The sequence below is a fragment of the Saccopteryx bilineata genome, chromosome 8 (genome assembly GCF_036850765.1).
Source record: "Saccopteryx bilineata isolate mSacBil1 chromosome 8, mSacBil1_pri_phased_curated, whole genome shotgun sequence".
In the NCBI taxonomy this organism is placed as follows: domain Eukaryota; kingdom Metazoa; phylum Chordata; class Mammalia; order Chiroptera; family Emballonuridae; genus Saccopteryx; species Saccopteryx bilineata.
The window spans coordinates 29,239,434-29,256,628 of NC_089497.1; the positions used below are offsets into that span (position 1 = coordinate 29,239,434).

At 38.7% G+C, this 17,195-nt stretch overlaps 1 pseudogene; it reads left to right on the plus strand.

Annotated features, from left to right (window-relative positions):
* Positions 1-1,671: 1,671 nt before the first annotated feature.
* LOC136311877 (ferritin light chain pseudogene) lies at positions 1,672-2,539 on the plus strand (annotated as a pseudogene).
* The last annotated feature ends 14,656 nt before the right edge of the window (positions 2,540-17,195 follow it).

Here is a 17,195-nt window from a genome sequence, read left to right on the forward strand (position 1 = left end):
ATCAATAACTTGTGGGACAAAGCAAACAGTAATATGCTGTTTCTATCTGTGTATGTCTTATATCCCCTACAGAGTTGTTGTTAAGAGCTATGCCTTCTATCCCTCTAGAATCTGCTACATAGTAGATGCTCAAGTAGATATTGGTTCAAAGTACAGTAAAAAAAAAAAAACACCAGAAAAGCCTAGAAAATATTTGTTTGAGAAATTTCCTCTAGTTATCAATGACTTGCAGGTTAGCTGTGTTATGTTTCAATCTCTAACCTCCTGAAGGTAGTTTTCCTTGTGTCTCCTCATGCTTTCTTGTTGCAAATAAAACTGCATCAGGGATTGTGGCACAGCTGTTTTGAGTACTAGGTACCAAAGCACAGTTCAAGTGAAGTCACTCTTGGTGCGGCTGGCTGGTCCATTGAGCTTCACTTCACAGAAGCACACTATTTATGTTCTTCCTTCCACATCTGCAAAACTCCTTTTAGAGTCAATGAGAATTACAGGCTTTGAGCACACTGGAGACATCGTACGAGGCTTTTATTTTGTGCTTTTTTTTTTTTCCTGTTATTACCAGAGGACAGGATTAATATTGGGATCATAGACAAATAGTGCTATAGAATCCCACATAATCAAATTACTTCAGAGTTGGAAGGGACTTTAAAAGTAATTTAGTTGAACATCTTACACCTTATTTTATACATAAGAGACCTAAAGCTTAAAGACTTTAAATTACTTGATTAAGTATATTTACTGGCAGATGCAGGATTAGTTCTGCTATCTCATTGCAGGCATATTTTTAGGGAACTGACACTCTGTTCTCAGGCATACAAAAATCATCTAACAAGTCGGGATATAATGGATTTCTATTTTTAAAACTTAAATATTAGAAGTTAATATATAATTAATTAGGCTTTGCTGAAAAATTAAAGAATCAAACTTCTTTTATCGAAAATTATTTCAACAGATATCACTGTCTGCTTCTATTTTAGTCTGTACAAAATCATAGGCAATTTTAATCTTAAACCATGAATAAAAGACTATTATTGCTCCAGGTTCATTGTGTCAGCTTTTGGAATTTACTATATAGAGCGTAAGAGATCATTTTGAATGTATACTGACCCCAGGACAGACATTTAGGAAAAAAAATTAGATCAATTTCCCTATGTTAGTTTGTTTTAATGCCTTTTAATTTTCCTGATAAAAGGTTGAGCATGTTAAAAAAAATTTAAATTATTTGAAAGTCTGAGTTAAGCAGGTTCTGCTCAATTCATAGCTACCCTAAATCCTAATGAATGATTTAGATCATGCTGGTGCCTCAGAACGTTTTATCCCCAGCCGGATGGTCTTTAAAACATGACTCATATGTCCTTCCTCTGTTTGTCAACAGATTTCTTTCTCAAACACCAGGAATAGAAGATACTGGAGAGTCAGAATGGTGCTAGCAATGACCATAACAAAAGCATCATAGGTCAAATCCAGAGAGAGAGCAAGGAGGGATCAAAGAGGTGTCTTGGGTTAAAGTCAGTAAGAATTGAGGCTGCAAGGACAAGGAACCCAGACAAGGAAACTGAAAGACCCTGAAGGGTCCAGGCAGGATTAGACAATATAGCATTGGTAATCCAAACGAAGGGTATGATGAAGAGGTAAAGGATCTGATTCAAAATATCTGAAGAAGTGACAGTACCCACCACAGTCCGCGGATCTGTCTCTTGCTTCAACAGTGTTTGGACGGAGCAGACCCTTGGACATCCTTTCTTCCAGCCTTTGACCACCTTCCAATCTCTTTTCCAGTCACTACCTTCTGAACCACCTCAGCCTCCAGAGACCAGCCCACACCGTTTTTGACCTTAACTCCTTACTGCGTGGTAACCATGAGCTCCCAAGTTCGTCAGAATTATTCCCCGGACGTGGAGGCTGCCGTCAACCGCCTGATCAACCTGCATCTGTGGGCCTCCTACAACTGCCTCTCTCTGGGCTTCTATTTCGGTAGTGAGGATGTGGCTCTGGAGGGTGTGAGCCACTTCTTCCGCAAGTTGGCAAAGGAGAAGCGGGAGGGCGCTGAGCGTCTCTTAAAACTGCAAAACCAGCGCGGTGGCCGCATTCTCTTCCAAGATGTGCAGAAGCCTTCCCGAGATGATTGGGGTAGAACTCAGGATGCCATGGAAGCTGCCATGGCCTTGGAGAAGAGCCTGAATCAGGCCCTTCTGGACCTGCATGCCCTGGGTTCTACCCGTACAGACCCTCATCTCTGTGACTTCCTGGAGGACCACTTCCTGGATGAGGAGGTGAAAATCATCAAGAAGATGGGCGACCACCTGACCAACCTCCGCAGACTGGCTGAACCCCAGGCTGGGGAGGGCGAGTATTTCTTTGAAAGGCTCACCCTCAAGCACGACTAGGAGCCTTAGAGCCCAGAAGCCTTTCAGGGGCCCCTCTGCATTCCCCTCTGCAATGTGTCTGGCATTGGTTTGAGCCTCTCCCTGTAACCATTCCGCATCCTTTTAACCTCCCTGCAGCCCTCTCCCATGCATTGGACCAAATTGAAATAAAGCTTTTTGCAGCAAAAAAAAAAAAAAAAAAGATCTGAAGAAGTGAAGTTTCACACCAGCAGCAAAAATGAACTCGAGTATAGAATAAGTATAGAGAGAAAAATTTGAAGTAGGTGATGCTCTTCATATCTACCTTCCCAGCACCCTTGGGATGTATCTAGTCCATGTCAAGAGATGATACACCTAGATGAAGGCAGGTGCATTTAAGGGCTGAGAATCTACTACAAGGAACTATGCCATTTATTTTTTTCTCTAACTCCCTCTCTTCTGTACACTATAGTTATCCCATAAAGTCTCACTGAGTGAAAGTTGTATGTATAAACACACATGTACTTTGGAGGGATTCTGGACCAGATTTGAGACACATGTGTTTAATAGTGAATGGATTAGCATGCATGAAAGATTTGGAGAAGCTGCATGATTTACTCAGCTTAATTTACCATGATTGTCACTGCTCAAAATAAGAGTTACCATCTTTCAACTCTTACATACGATCTGAGGCTTCCTGCTCACAGGCCTCCGGCCACATGCTGCTCTGAATTCACTGAGATCACTGCAGACTGCGTGTTGCTTTATGAATCTTGTAGGACTGTTGCTAGGGAAGATTTTCTCAGGACCTGTGAGGTCGTTGAGAATTTGAACAATGAAAAAAACTAAAATAATTTATTAGCTTTCTATTAAAAATTTGCTTTTGTGGAAAGCCTTAAGAAGATAAAGCATCAAAGAGAATTTTCTACACAGCATAATATTTTTTAACTAGAGGGGATTGTGTAAATTTGTATGGAAATGTTTTTGTGTCATGATGTTATGGAATTTGAGTTGTAATTGCAAATGAATTAGAAGCGCCAGGAATGTATAAAAGCCCAGCAGTTGTGAAAATAACTGTTTTCTTGTTCTAGTCACACAAGTCTATTGTAAGATGACTGGAAGAAATTACATCTGTGGATCTCAATTTCTTTGACTGAGACATGACACTTTTAGACTAAAGCTGCGGGATTCTTTTCGGCTCTGTTAATGATTTCTATTTTGTTTCTCACATAAAGTTTTGGCAAATAGTGGGTGTTCATTCAATAAATACAGAATAACCCTGGCCCTCACAAAGCTGTGTGGTTCTAAGAGAAGAAAATGGTCCCTTGGGTTGGATAAACAAGATGAGAAGGATTTGGGTGATAAATCTACAAATTGAGCATCTCCCTAAAGTTTATCATAAAGATAATCCGCTGGGCTCTAGATATCTGATAGCACACACAACTGCTTTTGACAAGTAGAACTGCTGGTGACAGAAGTTACATCAACATCTGAGTGAGTTATAGATTAGCTGCCCCTAACTTCTTAGGGAGGGCTGATAAGTGAGACATAAGGAAAATAAAGCCAACAGGAAGGGCATCCAAGTAAATTGGAATAAAGTCCAATCTACAGAAAGTTCCCAGCAGAGGTGTAAGAGATTCAATTGTAATTGGCAAGGAAAGTATTTGTTCTCTACTTGAGAAGAGCCAGCAAGAACAATGGAAGGGACCAGACAAAAGAAATGAGACATTCCAAAAAAGATGGAAAAATTGATATGGTCGCAGCACAAACAGACCCCCTCCTATTAGATTTTATATGATCTCACTTCTTCTTTGCTGAGAAATGGCTTTATTTTTTTTCTTCCTTTTGTCTTTCTGTCACCTCTTGAAAGACTTGAGATTTAGATTATAGCTTCTGTACACTAATGAAAACTTGTACTTGAACCATTAAGTTGAAAGATGCTTACTCAGAGGCCCCTGAGAGATTTTCGTAACAGAACTGCTGTTCGGGACTTGGGAAATGACCAGTCTCTTTGATTTCCTGGGGAAAGCCACCACAACAAAGTCCTCAAGGTCAAAGCTTAGCTTTACACTGAACAAGAAATTGCAAATTTTGACTTTTTGGTGGGTTCAAAGAGAGGTCACGAGGACTGGTTCCTACACACATTGCCAGTAACAACAGACTTGTCCACAATGCAAAAAAAAAAAAAAAATCTTTGGAATATTGTTGCAAAATCTCTGTGGATGAATTTAAAACTTGATGAAATGATTGATCAAGTGGCTGTAAAATTTGATTAAGGATCAAAGAGTGGCTTGGAGTAAAATGGCAAACATTTAAACGTAGGTGCAGTAAGGCAAAATTTCTTATGTCTGTGACTTTTGCAATATTGAACTCATAGTCATGTTGTTGTTTTCCAAGGAGACACACAATGTCTCTGCCCCCAGATGTGATTTGATGTCCTTCTGCTCTCTCGAAACTCTTTGCACTCTTCCCTGCTGTTCCAGGCAATAGTCTCAATGAACCTTGGAAACCAAGTCTATGCCTGCCTAGGCAGACCGACTGTCTGCAAAGCTCACAATGTACTGCAAGCCCAGGTCACTGCTGTTAAGCACAGGCTCTCTCTTGATCTGGCAAAGCATCACAGCTATCTCTGTGTTTGGAGAACCCAGGTCGTTGAAAGGAAGCATTGTTCATTTACAGCACTCTGTCCAAGCATCTTCCTTGTAAAGTTTATGCCAGGGGTCACTAGACCCTTTGTAACTGCAACTCTTAGGCAGAAAAGTAGACGTTTCATAGGGAAGAAAGATGACATTTCACCTGAGAAGAAATTCTTTATTTTCTAAAAATAAGGGGGCACATCTGAAATGAAAGACATTTTTAGTTCAAATACAATTGGTAAATACAGTTTGGTAGTAGTGAGGACAACTTACTAATACAAAACTCAGTCCAAAGGCCCACGTGGATTGGAAAGCGAATGACCCGTGAAAGAGAGCTTGTGTTCTTTGAAGTGGCCTGATCCCAGTGGCTGACATGCCCCCTCACACTTCCCAGTCACTTTATTTTTTATTTTTTAAAAAATTTTTTTTTGTATTTATTTATTCATTTTAGAGAGGAGAGAGTTGAGAGAGAGAGAGAGAGAGAGAGAGAGAGAGAAAGAGAGAGAAGGGGAGGAGCAGGAAGCATCAACTCCCATATGTGCCTTGACCAGGCAAGGGCAGGGTTTTGAACTGGTGACCTCAGCATTCCAGGTCGATGCTTTATCCACTGCACCACCACAGGTCAGGCTCCCAGTCACTTTAAAGGAAGCTATGGGAAGAAAAGTCTTTGCTTTTGATCTTAGTTTGCAGGCTTGGTGTTTTAACATATCACTGTTTTTAATGCAAACATTTCAAAAAGCTTAAACCCTGTTTGAGTCCCTGGAGCTGTAAGCTCATTTTGTATCTATTAGGGACCGAAGACCGAGGCCTTGGTTGGGTTTGTTTTTCCTTTTGGTGGAGTTGTAATAAACTGTTCTCCATAGCTTGGACCTTGGGTGTAGGCCCACTGAACTCAGCAGCTGTTAGTTAGCCCCTTAATTTTGGGAAGCAGGGCAGATAGAGCTGCTGTGGAATGCACGGGACTGCAGAGAACCCCAGGGAAGCCTGCTGAGAGAACCCTTCTGAGGGTCAGTTTGGAAGAAGCCACGAGAAAAAAAAAGAGGGTTAATGACTCCCTTCATGAGGCTTGCTGGCAGTGGTACTTCACCTCAAATGGAAATTTCAGAAGTTTCTGTACTGCTCACAAGAGCATTCCTGGAGTTGAGTAGCAGAAAGTGAGGCCAAGCATAATGTAGTGACTCTGCTGAACACAGCTCTGTCTCCAGGAACTCATCATCATCATCAAATAGCATTTATTAAAAGCCCACACGCATATGGTGCAGAACAAACCACATTAAACAAGCACAGTTGGGTTCCTGGTCCTCTGGAGGGCCACAATTTAAAACACTAAAAAATGGACTTTCGCTTCTGTTAGGTTGTGTCTGACACAACCTGAGATCACCGAGAAAGGAGACTGCTTACACAGTAACTAAAATTAATGCAAATAATAATAATTGGGACATTAATAAAATATGTATTAGTGAGTATTATTAACTAAGGACTTTTTCAGTGCCAGTTCCAAAGTGATTTGCTTACGCTATTGAGAAATACCATTATTTCAACTCAATGAAATAGGAATCATTAATATATCTATTTCGTGTAAGAGGCAATTGAAGCTTAGGCAAATTAAATAATTTGCCCATGAAAACAAATAGGTAGCAGAGCCAGTACTTGAACTTAGGTTTATTTAAATCTAAAGACTATGCTAAGCCATATTGCCAGTTCTCATCTGGGTCGAAAGTTGGCCTTGGGTGGGTTAGTAAAATATTTATATTTATAGTATAATAGCTTCTATATATTTTTTATATAGCAACATAATTTCCCTATGACTTTAATGAAGTTCAGAAACCACCATTTGACTTCATTTAAAATGATGCCATTTCTAACCTTAATGGGGTTAAGAATTTTTTTTTTTTTTGGCATGGCGAACAGATGGAGCAGGATTAGTGGGGCTCAGAGTCTGTGACTAGAACAGTTTATTCACTAGATTAAATGAGAAGACTGACCTAGAAGACTGGTGAGAAGCACATAAGAAACTGAATTTAATTTTTGAAATGTTCTTGCCTATGATATCCTATGCTGATTATCTCTCCATCAGATTGGAGGGAGAACTCAAATAATGTCAATCTCTTCTCTTTGGTATTAATCCTTCCTGGCATTCTCTGAGCTTTCTGGATCTGTGGGTTGGTGTCTGACATTAATTTTGAGGAACTCTCAGTCATGGTTCTTTTTTTTTTGTATTTTTTTTTTTTTCTGAAGCTGGAAACGGGGAGAGACAGTCAGACAGACTCCCGCATGCGCCCGACCGGGATCCACCCAGCACGCCCACCAGGGGCGATGCTCTGCCCACCAGGGGGCGATGCTCTGTCCCTCCAGGGCGTCGCTCTGCCGCGACCAGAGCCACTCTAGCACCTGGGGCAGAGGCCAAGGAGCCATCCCCAGCGCCCAGGCCATCTTTGCTCCAATGGAGCCTCAGCTGCGGGAGGGGAAGAGAGAGACAGAGAGGAAGGAGGGGGAGGGGGTGGAGAAGCAAATGGGCGCCTCTCCTGTGTGCCCTGGCCGGGAATCAAACCCGGGTCCCCCGCACACCAGGCCGACGCTCTACCGCTGAGCCAACTGGCCAGGGCCTCAGTCATGGTTCTTTAAAATATTTCTTCTCTTCCTTCCTCTCTTTTCCTTCTGGTCTCCCTCTTACACATATAGTATGTTACACCTTTTGTAATCACCCTATTGTCATTGGATGTTCTGTTTCTTTAAAGTTTTTGTTCTCTTTGCTTTTCATTTTTGGAGGTTTCTATTGACATATCCTCAAGCCCAGTGATTCTTTCCTCAGCTGTGTCCAGTCTACTAATCTATCAAAGGCATTCTTCTTCTCTGCTGAGTGTTTTGTATTTCTAGTATTTCCTTTGGGTTTCTACTCCCTGCTTACATTACCTGTCTGTCCTTGCATGCTGTCTACTTGATCCATTAAAGTCCATAGCATTTAAATAATAGTTTGAAATTCCAAGTCTGATAATTCCCATATAGCTGCTATGTCTAATTCTGATGCTTTGTCTGTCTTTTCAGATTGCTTTTTTGTGGGTTTTTTTTTTTTTTTGCCTTTTGGTATGCCTTGTAATTGTTTTTTGATAGTTGGATATGATGTTCCATGTAAAAGGAGCTGTTGGAGACAGGCCTTTAGTAATGCGATGGTGTGGCATGGAGGGCGAATAAGCATCCTCTAGTCCTCTGACTAGGTCTGTCTTTTAGTGAGGCTGTGCCTTTGGACTTCACAAGTCTGTCTCTGGGTTTTTTCTCCCCTTTTAGGTGGAACTGTATGGCTAGAGCTGGCTGGAGCTGGCTATGTAGCCTCTTCCATGTGGAAGGTTAGAGCTGGCCGGAGTTAAGTTTTTCCCTTCCTGCGGGTCAGTTAGGCTTTAACAATATCTAGCAGTTTGGGCTCAACTTAATTAGCTTCCCCTGAAGCCAGACCTTTTTAAGAAGAACTGAGTATTCCTGTATATTTCAAAATATTAATAGTTCATTTTCCCCTCCTTTTGCCAGAAGAGGAGGGGGCTTTTCTCTGCTCTTTCTGAGGGAATTTGGTCGAGATCCTGGAGACACACCTCACAGTACTGTGGCGTATTCCTGTGATTGGATTGCCTTAGAGTTTTCAACTTTCAAATGTGTCCAGGCTGGGCTTTCAGTAATTTGTCACTTACAATTCTAGGTGTCCTTGCCTGGCCCTTGGTTCCCAAGGTGAGGCTGTCCTCCAGGAAGCCATGACTCCTTGTATTCACCTGTCTGTCTCTCTGATCTTGGAGGCAGTGGTTTGTCTGGCATCCTTGCTTATTATAGACACAAGACGAGTTGTTGATTTTTCAGCCTGTTCAGCTTTTTTACTTCTAAGATAGAGTCCCAACTTCTGAGCTTCTTACATGTGGAACCTGAAACCAGACCCCTCCCTAAATCTTTTCTCTTTATTAGTTTTTCCCAGGTAAAGCAGAGAACTGGCTGAATCGTAGTTGGTGTGCAAATTGCACAAAACAATATCAATTTTGGAAACTGAGAGCTGTCCCTGCCCTTGAGGCTGAACACAGTGAACGGTAGTGTGGAAAGTGGGCTGATAAAACTCTGTAGAGACCAGCGCACCAACTTAAATGTAGAGACAGATTCAGAGGTGGGGAGGTTGTGCCCCTGAGGGAACACATCTTGTACTATGAGAAGGTTTCTTTCTTAATGATAGTTTGTTTGATCCCTCCCTGTTTTTATTTATTAGTGGCTAAGAGATATAATTTTTGTCCATTCATATTATAACATAACTTCTTCTTCTACCTTATGTTGACTTTTATGATGGCCTTTGGAAGCTTGGGAGAAATGATGAACCACATTAAATAAAGCAAAAATGTAATTGTCAAGACTCTCCTGGGGACAGTGGAGGCACAAAGCATGCAATCACTGATCTGAAAAATGCATTATTTTCCATACCTGTTAAGAAGGATCATGAAGCATGTCTCATTCACATAAGATAAACAACAACACACAGTTGTGTCCTTACCCCAGGGCCACAGATAGCCTTCTATTATAATATGGTCCATTAGCACCCATATCACCTGGATGTGCCATAAAACATCGCACTGATCTATAGATGATACCATGTTAATTGGACCCGACAAATAAGTAAGTATTGTTTATTAGAGAACTTGGTAAGATACATGATAAGAAATAGATTCTGGAGATTCAGTGGTCTAACAATTTAATGAGGGGAACAGGACTCCCCTCCAATGTGAAGGAAACTTCTACCATTAAGAATGAAGCACATGGGAAAACTGGAAAGCCACATGCAAAAGAATGAAACTGGACTACAGTTTGTCCCCCTGTACTAAAATTAACTCAAAATGGATCAAAGATCTAAACATAAGACCTGAAACAATTAAGTACATAGAAGAAGACATAGGTACTCAACTCATGGACCTGGGTTTTAAAGAACATTTTATGAATTTGACTCCACAGGCAAGAGAAGTGAAGGCAAAAATTAATGAATGGGACTACATCAGACTAAGAAGTATTTGCTCAGCAAGAGAAACTGATAACAAAATAAACAGAAAGCCAACTAAATGGGAAATGATATTTTCAAACAACAGCTCAGATAAGGGCCTAATATCCAAAATATACAAAGAACTCATAAAACTCAACAACAAACAAACAAACAATCCAATAAAAAAATGGGAAGAGGATATGAACAGACATTTCTCCCAGGAAGAAATACAAATGGCCAACAGATATATGAAAAGATGCTCATCTTCTTTAGCTATTAGAGAAATGCAAATCAAAACTGCAATGAGATACCACCTCACACCTGTTCAAATAGCTATTATTAGCAAGACAGGTAATAGCAAATGTTGGAGAAGTCTGTGGAGAAAAAGGAACCCTCATACACTGTTGGTGGGAATGTAAAGTAGTACAACCATTATGGAAGAAAGTATGGTGGTTCCTTAAAAAACTGAAAATAGAACTACCTTATGACCCAGCAATCCCTCTACTGGGTATATACCCCAAAAACTCAGAAACATTGATACGTAAAGACACATGCAGCCCCATGTTTATTGCAGCATTGTTCATAGTGGCCAGGACATGGAAACAACCAAAAAGCCCGTCAATAGATGACTGGATAAAGAAGATGTGGCACATATACACTATGGAATACTACTCAGCCATAAGAAATGATGACATCGGATCATTTACAGCAAAATGGTGGGATCTTGATAACATGATACGAAGCGAAATAAGTAAATCAGAAAAAACCAGGAACTGCATTATTCCATCCGTAGGTGGGACATAAAAGTGAAACTAAGAGACATTGATAAGAGTGTGGTGGTTATGGGGGGGGAGGGGGGAAAAGGAGAGGGAAAGGGGGAGGGGGAGGGGCACAAAGAAAACTAGATAGAAGGTGACAGAGGACAATCTGACTTTGGGTGATGGTTATGCAACATAATTGAACGACAAGATAACCTGGACTTGTTATCTTTGAATATATGTATACTGATTTATTGATGTCACCCCATTAAAAAAATAAAATTATATATATAAAAGAATGAAGCACAAACTGAGCAGGCGGTGGCACAGTGGATAGGAGCATCCAATACCAGCAGAAAATCCTTGGGAGAGTTGCAAGAATCTGGAACCATACCTTCTGTGAGGTTAGTTTAGTGCAAAGGGAAGACCTAAAGCTCGGGGTGGATTAGATGTTGAGGGTGGATTAGTACCCCTCCATGAAACCTGTTCACCCACTGAACTCTAGGTATTGCTAGAGTATTTGAAGGCTGAGGGGTACTGAAAGTAACCATAGCAACAACAACCTCTGAGCACACCCTTCTCTAAAGAAGATACACGGATCGTACGTAAATAGGCACATGAGAAGATGCTGGACTTCATTAGTCATCAGGGAGATGCAAATTAAAACGAAAATGCAAGTCTATTTCATATCTATTGAAGTGGCTAAAAACAGTAACTGACAATACTAGATGCTGACCAGGATAAGAGCAACTGTAACTTTTGGAGAACTGCTGGTAGATATACAAAAATCTATAGTTACTTGAAAAACAAACAAACCAGTCTTACAGTTGTTTTTTTTTTTTATAAAGTTAAAACAAACTTACCATTTGATCCAAAAATCCTTCTAGGTATTTATCCAAGAGAAATGAAACTTTTATTCACACAAAAATCTGGACAGAATTGTTTATAGTAGCTTCATTCATATTTGCCCAAACTGGAAACGACTGAGCTATCCTTCTTCTAGTTCATGGATAAACAAACTCGATAGACTCAGCCAGAATAAAATGAAGTCACACAACAACAAGACTAAATCTCTAACTTACTAAGAGAAAGCAGCCAGTCCCCAAAGGTTACATGTTGTATGATTCCATCATACATTTTGGGAAAAGCGTCACTATATGCATGAAAAACAGGTTAGTAGTTGCCAGAAATTAGGGCTCAGGGATAGAGGTTGACTATTCGGAGGAAGAATGAGGGATTTTTTGCTGTGATTGAACTGTTTTCTCTCATGACTGTAGTGGTATTATAGAACTTCATTTTTTCAATACCATAGAAATGTAAATCATCAAGAGTGAATTTACTGTAAATAAATTGAAAAATTAACGAGAAATTCTCAAATTGCAAACAAGTTGAGATGTCTAAGTTTAAAGATTTAAACTTTAAATCCAGATAAAGCTTTTAAAATTTAGTAAAAGTTCTATAATATACAAAAGCTTCACAAAGATATAAAAATGAAAAATAAACAGTTAAAATGTTTCCAGTAAGCACACAAAGGATTAATACAATGAATATGTTAAGACTGTATCTCAACAAATTAGAAGGCATGAGATAGAACCGGAAAGTTTTCAGTTGAAGAAAAATGGTGGCCATTCAAAGTCATAAAATATTCATTTTACAAGTAATAGAAATGAAAATTAAAAGGAAATGTATTTTAAACATTAAATTATATAGGTTTACAAAAGATAATATTAAAATCTGGTTATGGCTCGATATGTAGAGCTGTAAATTTGTGTAACTTTTTTGAAAAGGAATTTTACAGAAGAGGTCAGTAGTCTTAAACATATTTTTATGTTGATCCAGAAATTTTCTTTCTTTGAGACTATTCTAAAGAAATAATTATATATTTAATGTGCGTGTATGTATATGATATATGTATAATATATGAATGTATATTATTTATGCACAAAAATAGTAATCGAAGAGATACTTATAATACATTTGAAAACCATCAAGTTTCTAACAATAAAATGTGTAGGTAAATTATGGTATATTGTAAATAGAGTATTATGCAGGTAAATAGTGTTAATATGAAGCACCTTAATAATAATTATGACATGAAAATGGTAAAGATAAAATTAATATATGCTGTCAAAACACGTAGACATAGAATTTACGAATATATTAAAATGGTTATCTCCACCGGGTGGAGTCATAAGTAAATATTTTTCTTCTCTTCTTTAAACATTTAAACCCTGACCAAAAAGAATTTTTTTGTGTGTGTAATATGATCAAAAATATTTTTAAGTAACTTGGGGTCTGAGGAATCTTCTATTTCTGGTCTTGAGCTGTGTAGACAGAGGTGAAAGGCAGTTATATAGGAGTCACTCTCTTTCCTAATTGTCCCAGGAAGAGCCTGTTCCTTTAAGTTAACCATTTGGGTGCTTTGGCTGATAAAAAGCAGGGTCCAGGATCCCTTCTGGGGAATCTTACCCAGTGTCACATTTGTTAGCTCAAACGGGGCGGGGAGATGTGGTGTATGTAGGTTGTGAGACTGAATTGTTTTCTCTGTGGATGTGAAATTAGAAAACACATTAAAATTATTAAAACTGGCTGGGATGCAATTTGGCAATATCTAAACACACACACACACACACACACATCACAATCACAACTTCTTTAACCCATCATTCTCTAGCCTGGAAATCTAACCCATAGGAATGAAAGCCCTGGCACCTTAAGATACAGATGCCGTCGCTTCTGCTTTAATGCTTTACTTTGAAAATGTGAATTTGTTCCAATGCAACTGATATATTAGGGGAACGCTTTGAGAATAACATGAATTTCACTTTGGCTTATGTGTAATTTCCTTTGCAAAAAATACTAAGGGATGGCAGGAAACTGCACCCAGCTGAACCAAGCTGCCTGGGAAAACACGGAACACAGACACCTCATACATCTCCAGCTACCTCAGTTCACTGTGTGTGTTAGGAGCCACACCCAGCCACATCTGGTGTTATATAACTTTCCATTTGATTTCAGATAACCCTTCTTTCACCGCTCCACAATAACTCACAAGCAACAGCTTTTCTGATACCAACTTCCTCAAGCAAATTTCAGGTCTTTTTCAAGGTCGAGTGCCATGGTTATTATAGAAATTTTTGTATTTCTCAACCATTTATCATGTTGTAATATTGTACTACCATTTTTAAGGTTCCTATATATTTTTTCAATATGTTACCCTTTTTTAAGAGGTTTTTGTATGTTATGCCTCTTACCACATACTTCCCGAAGCCCTGTACTTTTTATTGCACAATTTTACATAGCCAGGTAATTTTCAAGTTGTAGCAGAATTTAGTGTAGAAAACTGTTTATTGCAGCTTTGTTTATAGTGACCAAAAAACTGAAAACAAATTATATAATATTCAGAGATATGATTGGAAAAAGTGGGTTTCTCATGCTGTGGAATACAGCACAGCCTTTTAAAAAGATGGGTTAGCTTTACAATAGCCCCTTAAATTTCCATGGTATTGTGTAGATATATTTTTTGAGCACCTACTATATGCCAGGCACGATGTTATTTTAGTACCTAATTTTTCTAAGTGGAGGATACAAAAACAAATAAATGCAATGGGAGCTTTTAAAAACTAACAAACATAATCCTAGATAATCAGGGCTTCCTAATTTGTTGCAAGATCCATAAATAATCCACTATAATCCAAATTAGATTATGACTTCACATAGGCTGATAGGCTTCCCCAAATGAGAAAAGATTGTGCTTTAGGAATATAACTGAGACCATCTATGCTGTTGCAAATGGTAAGATTTCCTTCCTCTTTACAGTCAACTAGTATTCCACTGTGTAAATATTCCACAGCTTTTTATTCATTCAACTACTGATGGGCACTTGGGCTGCTTCTAAACCTTGGTTATTGTAAATAACACTGAAATGAACATAGGGATGCATATATTCTCTTGAATCAGTGTTCCAGGTTTCTATGGATAAAGACCCAGAAGTGGTATTACTAGGTCATACGGCAGGTCTATTTTTAGTTTTTTGAGGATATGCCATACTTCTTTCCATAGTGGTTGCACCAATCTGCACACCTACCAACAGTACACAAGGGTTCTCATTCTGCCACATCTTTGTCAACACTTGTTGTTCCTTGATTTATTGATGATAGTCATTCTGACAGGTGTGAGGTGATATATTATTGTGGTTTTAATTTGCATTTCTCTGACAATTAGTGATGTTGAACATCTTTTCATAGCTTCTTATATTTGGGAAGTAACAAGATGTCAAATTTGATCTTATTTTTTCTCTTTTGGAGTTAGTGAGAAAGGATTAAAATAGGCCTTTAATGAAAGAACAACTCACAAATACATCTATTTTCTATTTAAAAGTGTCTTGTTGAAGGTTAGGATTAAGCTTATTAACCCAGCCTCGTGTTCTGTTGAAAGGATTCCAATAGGTAGTTAGTCTCCCAAGCCCTTTAACTTATCCGGTTTATAACTTTATGATTGTTGTGGACAGTTTCCTTCAAAAAGTCATGAATTTGTAACAGATGGAATACTAATATATATGTGAACAGACAATTTCTTTGAATGGCTCTCAATTCACAAATAGGTCTAGGAGCTATATAAAATTATAAAAATTTGATTTAGCATAATTTAATTTGCTATAATTCTTGAATGATTCAAAACACATTTTTCTATTAAAAACATTTTCAAGATGACTCCTCAACTGAAGAATCTGTCATGAAATACATTACAAAGTAAACAGAAAACTTCACCTGTAACAAACAGCTTTGCTCTTATTTTACTTATTATTATTTTGCTGCTCTTATTTTTGCTTACCTGCAAGTGATTGCTGTGGCAGCGTTACTTCTGTTTTTCACTAATTCTCATTTTACAGAATACTCTTTGAGGCAGAAATAATCTCTAAATTTTGGAATAAAAAAAAATACCTATTCCTGAGTGCACATTGCTACCAAATGTTGCTGTAAGAATTATAAATAATTTTGAATCAAAATATAGGGATGCTGAACAGTAGCCATAAACCAAAGAATCCTCAAAATTTAATCTTTTCCTGTCACTGTTCCAACTTCTCTCATTCTAGGGTAGGGGAATCCTGATGTAGCCTTCTGCCTACGATTTCTATGTTCTCTTTTTGTTTTTCTTACACTTTTCTGTATTACAGAAAATATCTGATTAAATACCTTGGTGACTCTTACCCTCATTTAAATGCTGATCGGGTGTTGGCTGCAACTTCGCATTAGACCTGGTGCAGATGTCAGGGGGCTACCTACCCTGGTGGGGAAACTAGAAGAGGGAAACACATGTTACCCTGGGGTTCACAGTCCAATTCCAAGAAGAAGGTTTCTCCTCAATGATGTTGCAGTTCAGCTTAGGGATGTGCTTTGTCCAGGTCAGTTTGGAAGCACCTCATATGACTATTATTGTTTGTTTTGATTTATGTTGGATCGAGAGACATGTTGAAGCTTTTTATTATTTTCTGCTAAACAAACGCATGTTTGGATTTCAGAATTTTACTGTCCAGAATTGTCATGCAGCCTGAGCCAAAGTTATTTGGTCCTAGTGGCTTTTGATTTCACTCATGTCAATTAGAAGGAGTTCCAGAAGTCAATGTCTTGTTTTTAAAGGCAGTTTGTCAGAGTTCTGAGCATGCCCGGAGGAGAGTTTTCTAAAGCAGCTCCAGAAAACTATTATAATGAAAAGAATTTGAAAGCATAAATTCTTTTGCTGTACTCTGTCACTGAATTATCTGAATCAGAGTCTCTGCTCTGTGCCTCAATTTCTCCATCTGGAATATAGGAATGTGGTAAACTATAAGAATGATATTATAATAGGCCAGCGGTTCTCAACCTGTGGGTCGCGACCCCGGCGGGGGTTGAACGACCAAAACACAGGGGTCGTCTAAAGCCATCGGAAAATACATATTTATTATACAATACATTTTTAAATAAAATATGTATTTTCCAATGGCTTTAGGCGACCCCTGTGTTTTGGTCATTCGACCCCCCGCCGGGGTCGCGACCCGCGGGTTGAGAACCGCTGTAATAGGCCATACATTTAAATAAGGCCCTGTCAAATCCTTCAAGATTCCACTAAAAAGATGGACATTTGAAGCCACACTTAAGTAAGTAAAAATTATTTAAGCGATTCACCCTGAAAAAGCACTATGGGAATGTGTAAACCAATAATCATGTCTGAAACATTATTTGAAGACAGCCAGCAACAAACCATATACAAACATCAACTATCATGCACATGGAGAATTCTCATCAGACAACTGAATTAAACGGCAGATGTTTGTGGAAAATCTTAGTGTATACGGACAGATGGAAAATCTAGGTGTTCGCATTTATTAATTAATTCTAAGGAAGGTATTTTGTGGCTAAGTATTCCGTTGATCTGGATTAGCACAAACACACAATACTTAACAGCGCTCTGCTTTTCCAAT